This window comes from Suricata suricatta, chromosome 16 (assembly GCF_006229205.1).
Source record: "Suricata suricatta isolate VVHF042 chromosome 16, meerkat_22Aug2017_6uvM2_HiC, whole genome shotgun sequence".
NCBI classification, from domain to species: Eukaryota; Metazoa; Chordata; class Mammalia; order Carnivora; family Herpestidae; genus Suricata; species Suricata suricatta.
In genome coordinates, this window is record NC_043715.1 from 39,149,792 (window position 1) to 39,159,309 (window position 9,518).

Here is a 9,518-nt window from a genome sequence, read left to right on the forward strand (position 1 = left end):
TTTCTCTCTCTCTCTCTCTCTCTCTCTCTCTCTCTCTCTCTCTCTCTCTCTCTCTCTCTCTCTCTCTCTCTCTCTCTCTCTCTCTCTCTCTCTCTCTCTCTCTCTCTCTCTCTCAAAATAAAATAAAATAAAATTGGGGCGCCCGGGTGGCTCAATCAGCTAAGTGTTCCACTTCAACTCAGGTTCCAGCCCCACATCAGGCTCTGTGCTGACAGCTCAGAGCCGGGAGCCTGCTTCGGATTCTGTGTCTCTGTCTCTCTCTGTACCTCCCCTGCTCGTGCTCTCTCTGTCTCTCAAAAGTAAATAAACATTAAAATTTTTTAATTAAATAAAATAAGATGAAAAAATGAGCTAATCAAGCCATAAAAACATGGAGGAACCTTCATGCACACGACTACAAGGCCACACACTGTATGATTCCAATTATATGACATTCTGGAGAAGAAAACACTATGGAAACAGCAAAAAAGATCAGTGTTTGCCGGAAAGCAGGAGGGGAGGAAGGGTGAAGAGGCAGAACACAGAGAAGGCTTAGGGCAGGGAGACTGTACGATGCCGTAATGGTGGACACTTGTCATTACACATTTGTCCTAACCAAACCCACAGGCACACAACACCAAGACTGCGCCCTAATGTGATCCCCGGGCGGTGGTGTGTCGTGTAGGCTCACGTGTGTAGCACGCAGGCCTCTCTGGGGGGGGATGTTGACCGTGGAGGAAGCCGAGGTGGGGGGCGGGGTGGCCAGGAGAGGCGCGTGTGGGAAGTCTCTGCGCTTTCTGTTCAATGACACCACGCACCTCAGACTGCTCGAAAAAGGGAAGTCTATTTTTTTTTTAACTTAAATGAAAATCAGTCATTAACAGACTGAGCTCAAAACTAACAAGGAGAATAAAATGCAGAGAACTGGATCTGATGTGGAGCAGCAAAAACTATAAAACATGAAGAATTACTGCCGTCCATGCTCAGTTTGAGTTTTTCCAGATTGGCAATATTTTAAAGGCTTTAGCACATTAGCAGCTGAGATTTCGACATAAATCATTAGCCCATTAATAACCTAATCTTTTACGTTAATATGGAAACTCGGTGTGTGATATTTTAAGAATTCTAACACAAAACTAGTAGTGAGTCGTCTGGAAAATCTAAGCTGCCTTCTGACTACCAAGAATCTAATAGTACTTGTTACATTAAGATATTTGAAATTAGATTTCCCTTCACATATATAATGCACTCCATTAAAGTTACAATGCACTTTATTTGCTAATATTTTCTAATTTTATTCCAAGAGATTTTGAGGAAGGCAGCACAATGGTGAAGGATTCTGCCCTGCGTCATCTCTTGCCGGCAGTGTGACCTTGGGCACATGATCTGTGTCTCAGTTTCCTGAACTATAAGTAGATTAAATCAATAGGCTCATCCCATAAGGTTTTTGAAAGGATTAAATTAGTTAATAATTTAAAGCTCCTCGAACAGTGCTAGGCATGGACTAAGCACCTAATAAATATTTATTGCTATTATTAACACAGTTTTGACACTTCCTAAAAGGCCGTCTGGCCTGTGTGATTATTCCTTTTACACTGTGGTATAAACTGTTTACCCCTGACCTGGCTGCCCGACCCACTGGCGGACGCTTCTGCCCCCCTTTTCCTGTGCCAGGACCAGGCTGAAGCCCGTCGTGCCGTTGGCAAAGCAACTCTGACTCCCCGGAGCTCTGGCCGCTACGGGACCCGCCACGCATGGCCCCAGCCGAGAGCATTTCCACGTGCGCCGCAACCCCTCGACCTGTGATGGCCTCTCCTCTCACAGGTGGCTCTTCCCCCTCGTCACCCCCGCACTCAACTCTGCCCACCCCAGCTCCGCACCCCGCCATGGCTCGGCACCCACGAGTCCACTTGCCTTGTTCCGTTTTCCATTTCGTCTTCTAGAATGTAAGTTTCAGCAGGGCAAGGACTATCTTGTTCACTGCTCTCTCGTCTGTTTCCGGATCCCACTGAGGGCTGCCCTGGCCCCCAGGACACAAGACCACCCTTCACGTTACCCCTTATTCTCTTCTTTCTAGCGATCAGTACCGTCTCGCTTCCTGACCTATTTCCATGCCCCGAGCTGGAACGGTGTCCCGGTATCTGGGACACCTGGCATAATATGGAGCTGGGCATCCCATAATACTTCTTGGTGACTAAAGGGGGCCTGGCACATAATGGGTCCTCAGCAAATAGGCTGAATGAAGAAATGTCCCTGAAGATGTCACGGAAGGACTCAGGGTGGCTATATTTCTCGTGGCCCACAAAACACAAAGTTTCCCTTAGAAAAAGCTTAGTAGCAACCCATGATCTCTGACACATCGACCCTACAGGACAGGGTTCGACCCTAAAGCCGTGATGGCTAAGCGCAAGGGGGACCCCGTTACAGCCGAGAAATCCGATTGTATTTCACTGTGTCTCCGTTTAGACAACCATTTCAAATCTCCCCTCTATTTCTTTAAACTTAATTTTAAGTGAACTCTACCCCCCACGTGGGGCTTGAACTCACAACCCTGAGATCAAGAGCAGCAAGCCCTATGGACTGAGCCAGCCAGGCGCCCTTCAAGGCTCCCTCTTTGAACTTCTGGCCACCACCCCCACCGCCCCCCATCCTACACTCTCAGGAGATAACACCATGTGTTAGTTTTCTACTGCTGGGTAACAAATTACCCAACACGTAGTGGCGTAACATATAAAAAGGATCCTGTCACCTCATAGTTTCTGTCAAAGTTCAACACTTCCAAAACCAAGCTCATTTATATTCCACCAACCTGTTCCTTTTTCAGTGTTGTCTGGTGTATCATTTCCTGGGGCTGTTCTAACAAGCTGCCATGAACTGGTGGCTTAAAACAATCAGAGTTTATTCCTTCATGGCTTCAGAGGACGGAAGTCCGAAACCAAGCCTCCCTCCGCAGACTAGGTGGGGGGAGAACGCTTCCCTGCCACCTCCGCTGCAGGTGGCTCTGAGGTCCTCGCGCTTGTAGATGCATTCTTCGCATCATCACGGGCTTCTCCTCTTCTTCTGACTTGTCTCAAATCTCCCTCTGCCTTCCTCTAGGAAGGACCTGGAAAAATCCAGGAGGATCTCATCTCAAGATCCTAACTTAATTATGCCTGCAAAGACCTTTTGTCCAAATAAGGTCACATTCACAGGCCACATGCAACCCACCACATGCAGCTCCGTGAACAGCACCTTCATCCATCCTGTTGTCCAAGCCAGAAACCCTATGGCTATTCTTGTTCCCAGGATCCAATGCGTCCATAAGTCATTTCCTTCCTCTGCATCTCTGATATCCATTCACTTCTCCCTCTTCACCACAGCTTGTAGCCTCTTGACCAAACTAGTGTCTCCTCTTACCTGGAATCCTACAGCAGCCTTCTGTCTGTCTGCACCTACTCCTGGTCCTCCATCCAGCCTCCACACTGCAGAGTGGTCTCTGAATATGAATCTGATCGTGCTGCCTGTCCAGCTTCTTCTCCAACCTTTCCCTGTTCTTAGGAGCATGGTCGTTATTAAAAACCACATTCAGGGGCGCCTGGACGGCTCAGTCAGTTAGGCATCCAACTTCAGCTCAGGTCATGATCTCATGGCTTGTGAGTTCAAGCCCTGCGTCAGACTCTGCTGACATCTCAGAGCCTGGAGCCTGCTTCAGATTCTGTTTCTCCTTCTCTCTCTTCCCCTCCCTCAATCACACTCTGTCTCTCTCTCCTTCAAAAATAAATAAACATTAAAAGTATTTTTTTAACTACATGCACTAAAAGCATCGACTTTACACTGTGAAGCCTTTAAGAAAATGGTGCATAGCAGGCAAAGAAACACTTTGTAGGGCGATTGAGAGGAGTCCCTGCAAAAACTGGTGACGCTGAACTTGGCCAGCTCCACACCCAACAACTGACCACACCATGACCTTCCTCAGCCCCTTCTCGAGTCTACAAGAAAACCCCCACTGGACGCTGATGTGCTAAAAAGCATCTGCCTTCCTTCAACACTCATCATGTAGTAAAGATGGCTGGGGTCCCCTCAGGGTGACGCGAGCAGCGTTAAAGCCGTCACGTCTGCTTTCCGCCCCCTCCTCCCTATCACTTCTCATAACTCTCCCGCTGTAATACCTGAATGGGAGCTGTCCAAATGGCCTCAAAATAAAGTGCCTCTAAGTTACCAACTTTTATATTCCTGTCACCGCAAAGCAGTCTATTCCAATTTATGTTCTAATAATAGCTAAGAGGAGACCTTATAGGTCCAACGGAAGCAAACCTCCAGCATGAAATATAGGATGTCCACCAATCAGAAACCACCTTCTGCGTATCCACAGTGCGTTCAGCCCTGTGCGAATTCCACTCTGGAGAGGGTTCGGGCCCACGACCAGGGAAATGGAGAGCAAGGTAATTTTACACAAGTGAGATGTTCCCTTCACAATATCTATATCTTCAGGACAGAGTTGATTCTGCTGCAGAAGCAAACGACCCTAAACTCTCAGTGACTTAAAGAACGAATGGTTATTTCCCATTCTTCCTACGTATCCAGCAGGTTGACTACTTTCCATCATGCTGTCCTCCTCTTTGACCCTGTGAAAAGACCCTGTGGGGATGTGCCTGATCCCTCTGGCAGAGGGAGAGGGAGCTCTGGGGGGACTTACACAAGTAATTAAATGCTCTGCCCTGGAAGCAATACATAGTTCTGCTCCCAACTCATTGGTCAGAATGGTGCCATGGCCCCACCCAACCACCAGGGGGCCCCAAAGTGCACCCTACAGTGTGCCTGGAAACGGGGAGATGTGGAATCCAAAAGTTCCATCCAATCAAGTCCAGAACCTATGCCTGGTGCACAGGAATTTCTAAGTTGGGTCCAAGGAGGCACTGTCTCCATCCAGAGAATTAGGAACCAAACTCGGGTTCTCTCTCTGACCTAAGTTATTGCTTCGCTCCTCGTATATAAAGACAGAAAGGCACAGGCTGACGGGAATCAACACATCCTCCGGCAAGGAGAAAAATGGAGGGCGCTCAGGCACTAAGTCCATTTCCCCTTCTCTGTTGTATTTACTGCATTTAACACTCCCCTGGCATCATCTATCTGCCAGGGGTCCCTCTAAGCCCCTGTACATATATTAACTGATTTAATCCTCCCCACAACCCTATGACAAAGGTGCTATTATAAATCCCATTTGCAGATGAGAAAACTCAACCACTCATTTGTTCAAGGCCCTGCAGCTCGTCCGTGCGGGAGCGGGGTTCCCACTCAGGCGGCCTGGCTCGAGTCCGCTGTTGACCCTTCCCCCCACTGCCTTCGCAGGATATCTGCATCTTTACAGATTTGTTCACGAACAAAAACTCTAAATTCAACTTGAATCTCCAAGTGGGAAGATGTTTGTTACAAGAAGAACATCTCAGCCTTGATGGGAACAGATTTGTTATTGGAACCCCCGGTCCCTGCTACCCCTTCCCGCCCTCGTCTCCACCCAGGAGACAGGTCAGGCCCCCGGGCCTCCCACAGAGGGGTCTCTAGGCTGAACACAGAGGGAGCGCTCCTGCTCTTCGCTGACGGAGGCCCCCACGGAGGGCGCGGCTGCACTGCTGTGCCGCCAGCAGGTGAAAACACCTGCCAAAGCGCGTGCGCTGGCATGGGTAGAAACGGAAATGGAAGTTCTGGATCCAAACCAGGAAGTGTTTTTTGACGATGGACCTTATATGTAGCCCTTTGTTGCTGGCTTCGAGGGCAAGAGCCCACGCTCTCCTCCAAGGGAAGGAAGCCGGGGAGAAGACAGAGCCAGCACGCCCAGAGGAGGTGGAGTGGGGGGATCCTGGCCGCATTCGTGACCCAGGTTCCAGTCCTGCCCAGGGCTCCCTGCAGGGTGGTGATCCCTTTCTTCTAAAGTTCCCTCAAGCTGGAATCCTTTCTTGCCATCAAAATGGGAGCTATACCACAATTAGGTAACCAATCTCCTACCTTTAATTGTTCTTATGTTTTTGCTAATGCACATACTGCTTAAAAAAACTTTCTTTTTCCTTGAGCACGGTTAAATATGTCAAGAGCATGATCCTAAAAATAGAATTGCTTTCTACTTTGAATTTTTTTTAATGTTTATTTATTTATTTTGAGAGAGAGTGAGCAAGCGGGGAAAGGTCAGAGAGAGAGAGAATCTCAAGCAGGCTCCATTCAGTCAGTGGAGAGCCTGATACGAAGCTAGATCTTAGAAACCACGAGATCATGATCTGAGCCAATTCAAGAGCCGGATGACTAACCAACTGAGCCATTCAGGTGGCCCTCTATTTTTTAAAAAGTCATTAATGCTTTTGGGGCTCCTGGGCGGCTCAGTTGGTTAAGCATCCGACTTTGGCTCAGGTCATGATCTCACATTCCGTGGGTTCAAGCCTTTTGTCGGGCTCTGTGCTGACAGCTCAGACCCTGGAGCCTGCTTTGGATTCTGTGTCTGCCTCTCTCTCTGCCCCTCCCCCACTCCTGCTCTGTCTGTCTGTCTGTCTGTCTCTCTCAAAAATAAACATTAAAATATATGTGTGTGTGTATACGCACACACATACGGGAAGGCAGTAAATGCAGACAGAAGAAAGCATGGGTGTGGCAAAAATATCATCAAATATAAATATCAAGGCAAATGAGTCAGAGGATCAGGTTTTAATAGCAAAGGTTAGAGGCCACAATGAAGATAACCATGGGCACTTTTTTTAAATGTTTATTTCTTTATTTTTGAGAGAGAGAAGGATCAGACAAGGGGCAGAGAGAGAGGAAGACGGAGACTCTGAGCGCACAATGCACTGCCACAAACCATGGGACCGTGACCTGAGCCGAAGTCGGTTGCCTAACTGACTTAGCCCCGCCCCCAGCCCCCGTCAGGTACTTTCGGGCCCCGAATAGCACTGGAATGTATGAAGAAAGCCTACGAGGAGACAGGAGAGAGGGAGGAGGCCAAGTACATAAATGCAAATGAAGATGGAGAAGTGATTCTGTTATATTATTTATACATACATGGAAGGAATTTCTTAAAAGTTTGTGATGGTCTAAAATTAGGGTTCTCAGGGCACCAGGCTGCCTCAGTCAGTGGCGCGTGAGACTCCTGATCTCAGGGTCATGGGTTCGAGCCCCACGTTGGGTGCAGAGATTACTTAAAAATAAAATCTTAACAAAATAATTTTTTAAACAAAATAAAATTAGGGGTAGGTATGAGAAAATCAAAGTACATTTATTAGCTTTAAAACTCGACTACTAGCTGTAGCTCCCCGCTGTGGCCGGAGGCCACACTCCTGTGTCACCATCCTAGCCGCCCAGCATCGTGGTTATTAGCAGATGAGAACTTTGGGGGGTGTTAGGTCATGAGGGTGGAGTCCCCGGGAGTGGTTCTTATCAGAGAGACATCCGAGGGCTCCCCAGGCCCTTCCACCATGTGGGGACACGGAGGGGACAGCCTTCCCCTGGCCGTGCTCGTTACCTTCACCTCAGGTTTCCAGCCTCCAGAACTGTGACCCCAGAAACGGCTGTTGTGTATGTTAAAACCACCCAGTGCGTGGGACTTAGCTACGACAGTCTAAACAAAGACAGAAAGAGCAAAGAGGCTACGACTCTTTCCCATTCTCTCTCCCTCCCACTGGCACCAGCGGGGGGGTCTGGGATCTCTTCTGTGTCTTGAGTAAGCCGCACGATGTAAAAATGGTAACACTTCCATAGGCCGATGCGGCTTGAGGGCCACGACTGGCAGGCATGTTAACCTGATCATCTTGTTTGTTTCTATTCAAGGCTCACCGCAAACTTCATTCTCCAAATCTGTAAGTTCTTTACTTTGATTCGTCCGCTAATAAGTATTCCATCAACTCAAGCACCTCGTTGAAGGAGCATTTGTGGGCTGCCAGCTGGAAGGCCTTCCCCCACCGGAGTCCGCAACCACGGTTCCGTTCTCTCCCAGCATCCTGAGTTCCGGAAGTCTGAAGCCACCCTGAAACTCCCGCGACAGCTGACCTTACCCTGCCCCGATGCTTACAGAATCTGCACGGTACCCGATGGCTTCATGCGGATTTGTCCCACTACAGGAACAGAATCCTTTCTAGTGTGCAAACTACGATCTTCCTTCCGTCCTATCTGTACATTTGGTTTTGCTACATTTGTGCTGCTCTGGCAGGAAGACCGAGGGTCATTGTCTCCCCACATCAGCTGCTATGTCCACCATCCATACACTTGCTCAGCCTTTGCCCCGTGAGGGTTTCCCCCACATCCCCACGGTGGCCACACAGATTTGATTCCAAAGTGCTCCTGAGGTGGTTTTCATAAAGCTTTTCCCCTCCGCTCACTCTCCAAGATCCACTTCCCTTCTCTTTCTGCTGTCTGATGCTCTTGTATTGTCCCCTCTCTGAACTCTTGCTGCACAGACGTGTGTGCCTGGCTTAATTTCTTTGAGGGTCTGGGGAGTTTTATCTGTCTCTTCAGTCGTGGGGTCTAATTCCTGCACGAGGGTTATTCTTGCTCTGCACTCTCCACCCCCATTTTCATAACATGCACGCCTGTGTCCCACACTGGCTCCTTCTGGGCCTCGCTGAACGGGCGGCTGGATCTGCGCTTACCCCAGAACTGGATGCTGTGGTCACCCCTCTACCCGATCACCTGAGCCCTGTTTTCATTCTTCCCGAAGAAAGAGAGGTGAAGAACTAGCTATGGGCCACTGACAATGAAATGGTGTTCATCCTTCAGCTGCGGGGCGCAGGGGCGAGGGGGGCTGGAGCGGCGCTCGGCCATGACCTGGGAATGGGGCCTTTTTTTTTTTTTTTTTTTTAGATCTCAAAAATTTTTTTTTTTTTTAATTAAAGTAAAAACAACACAGCCGGGGAGAAATGTGCCCCTGTGGTGTCCGAGAGGAACCAGGTAATGGAAGGATGGGGTACCACTGAACCCGGCTCCTGGGAAGAAGTGAAAGGACCCCTTTCTGGAAGCATGCTGCAGACTCAGAGGCTGCACGAGCGGACGGGGTGGCCGTGTGCCGGCGTCCTCGCGCTGGGGCCCGGCAGCATCTGCAGCCACACAGGACAGAAGACCCCTCTCACTTCACGCTGGTGGCCTGGAAGCTTCCATTACAAGCAAGACCCACCAACCCCAAGATCAGGGCAGCCTCTGCGGCCCCCCGGGGTCGGCCCTCCTCTTCCCAAAGAGCACGGGGGCAGCAGTGGAGGGGAGGAGAGCCCGGCACGGCCCCAGCAGCAGTGGCCACAGGCTGACTGCCCGGCCCGGGCCTGAGCACAGGACACAGCCGCGTGTCGGGCTGGGGGGAGGGGGGCTTTATTTCCGTGAGGCTTGCGGCAGACATATACGGGTGTGGCACACGGAGCTCAAGGACAGGCGCACAGCGGGTCCCACCCCAGCCCCGGGCACACGGGAGGGCACCTGCCAGACCCCACAGCCGGGCCGGGAGGTTCCGGCCAGTCCCAGTGGGGCCCTCCTGCACCCAGCCCCGGGTGCCACAGAACAGAGCGGCCACACAGAGATCACTCGCTTAGCCCAACCTG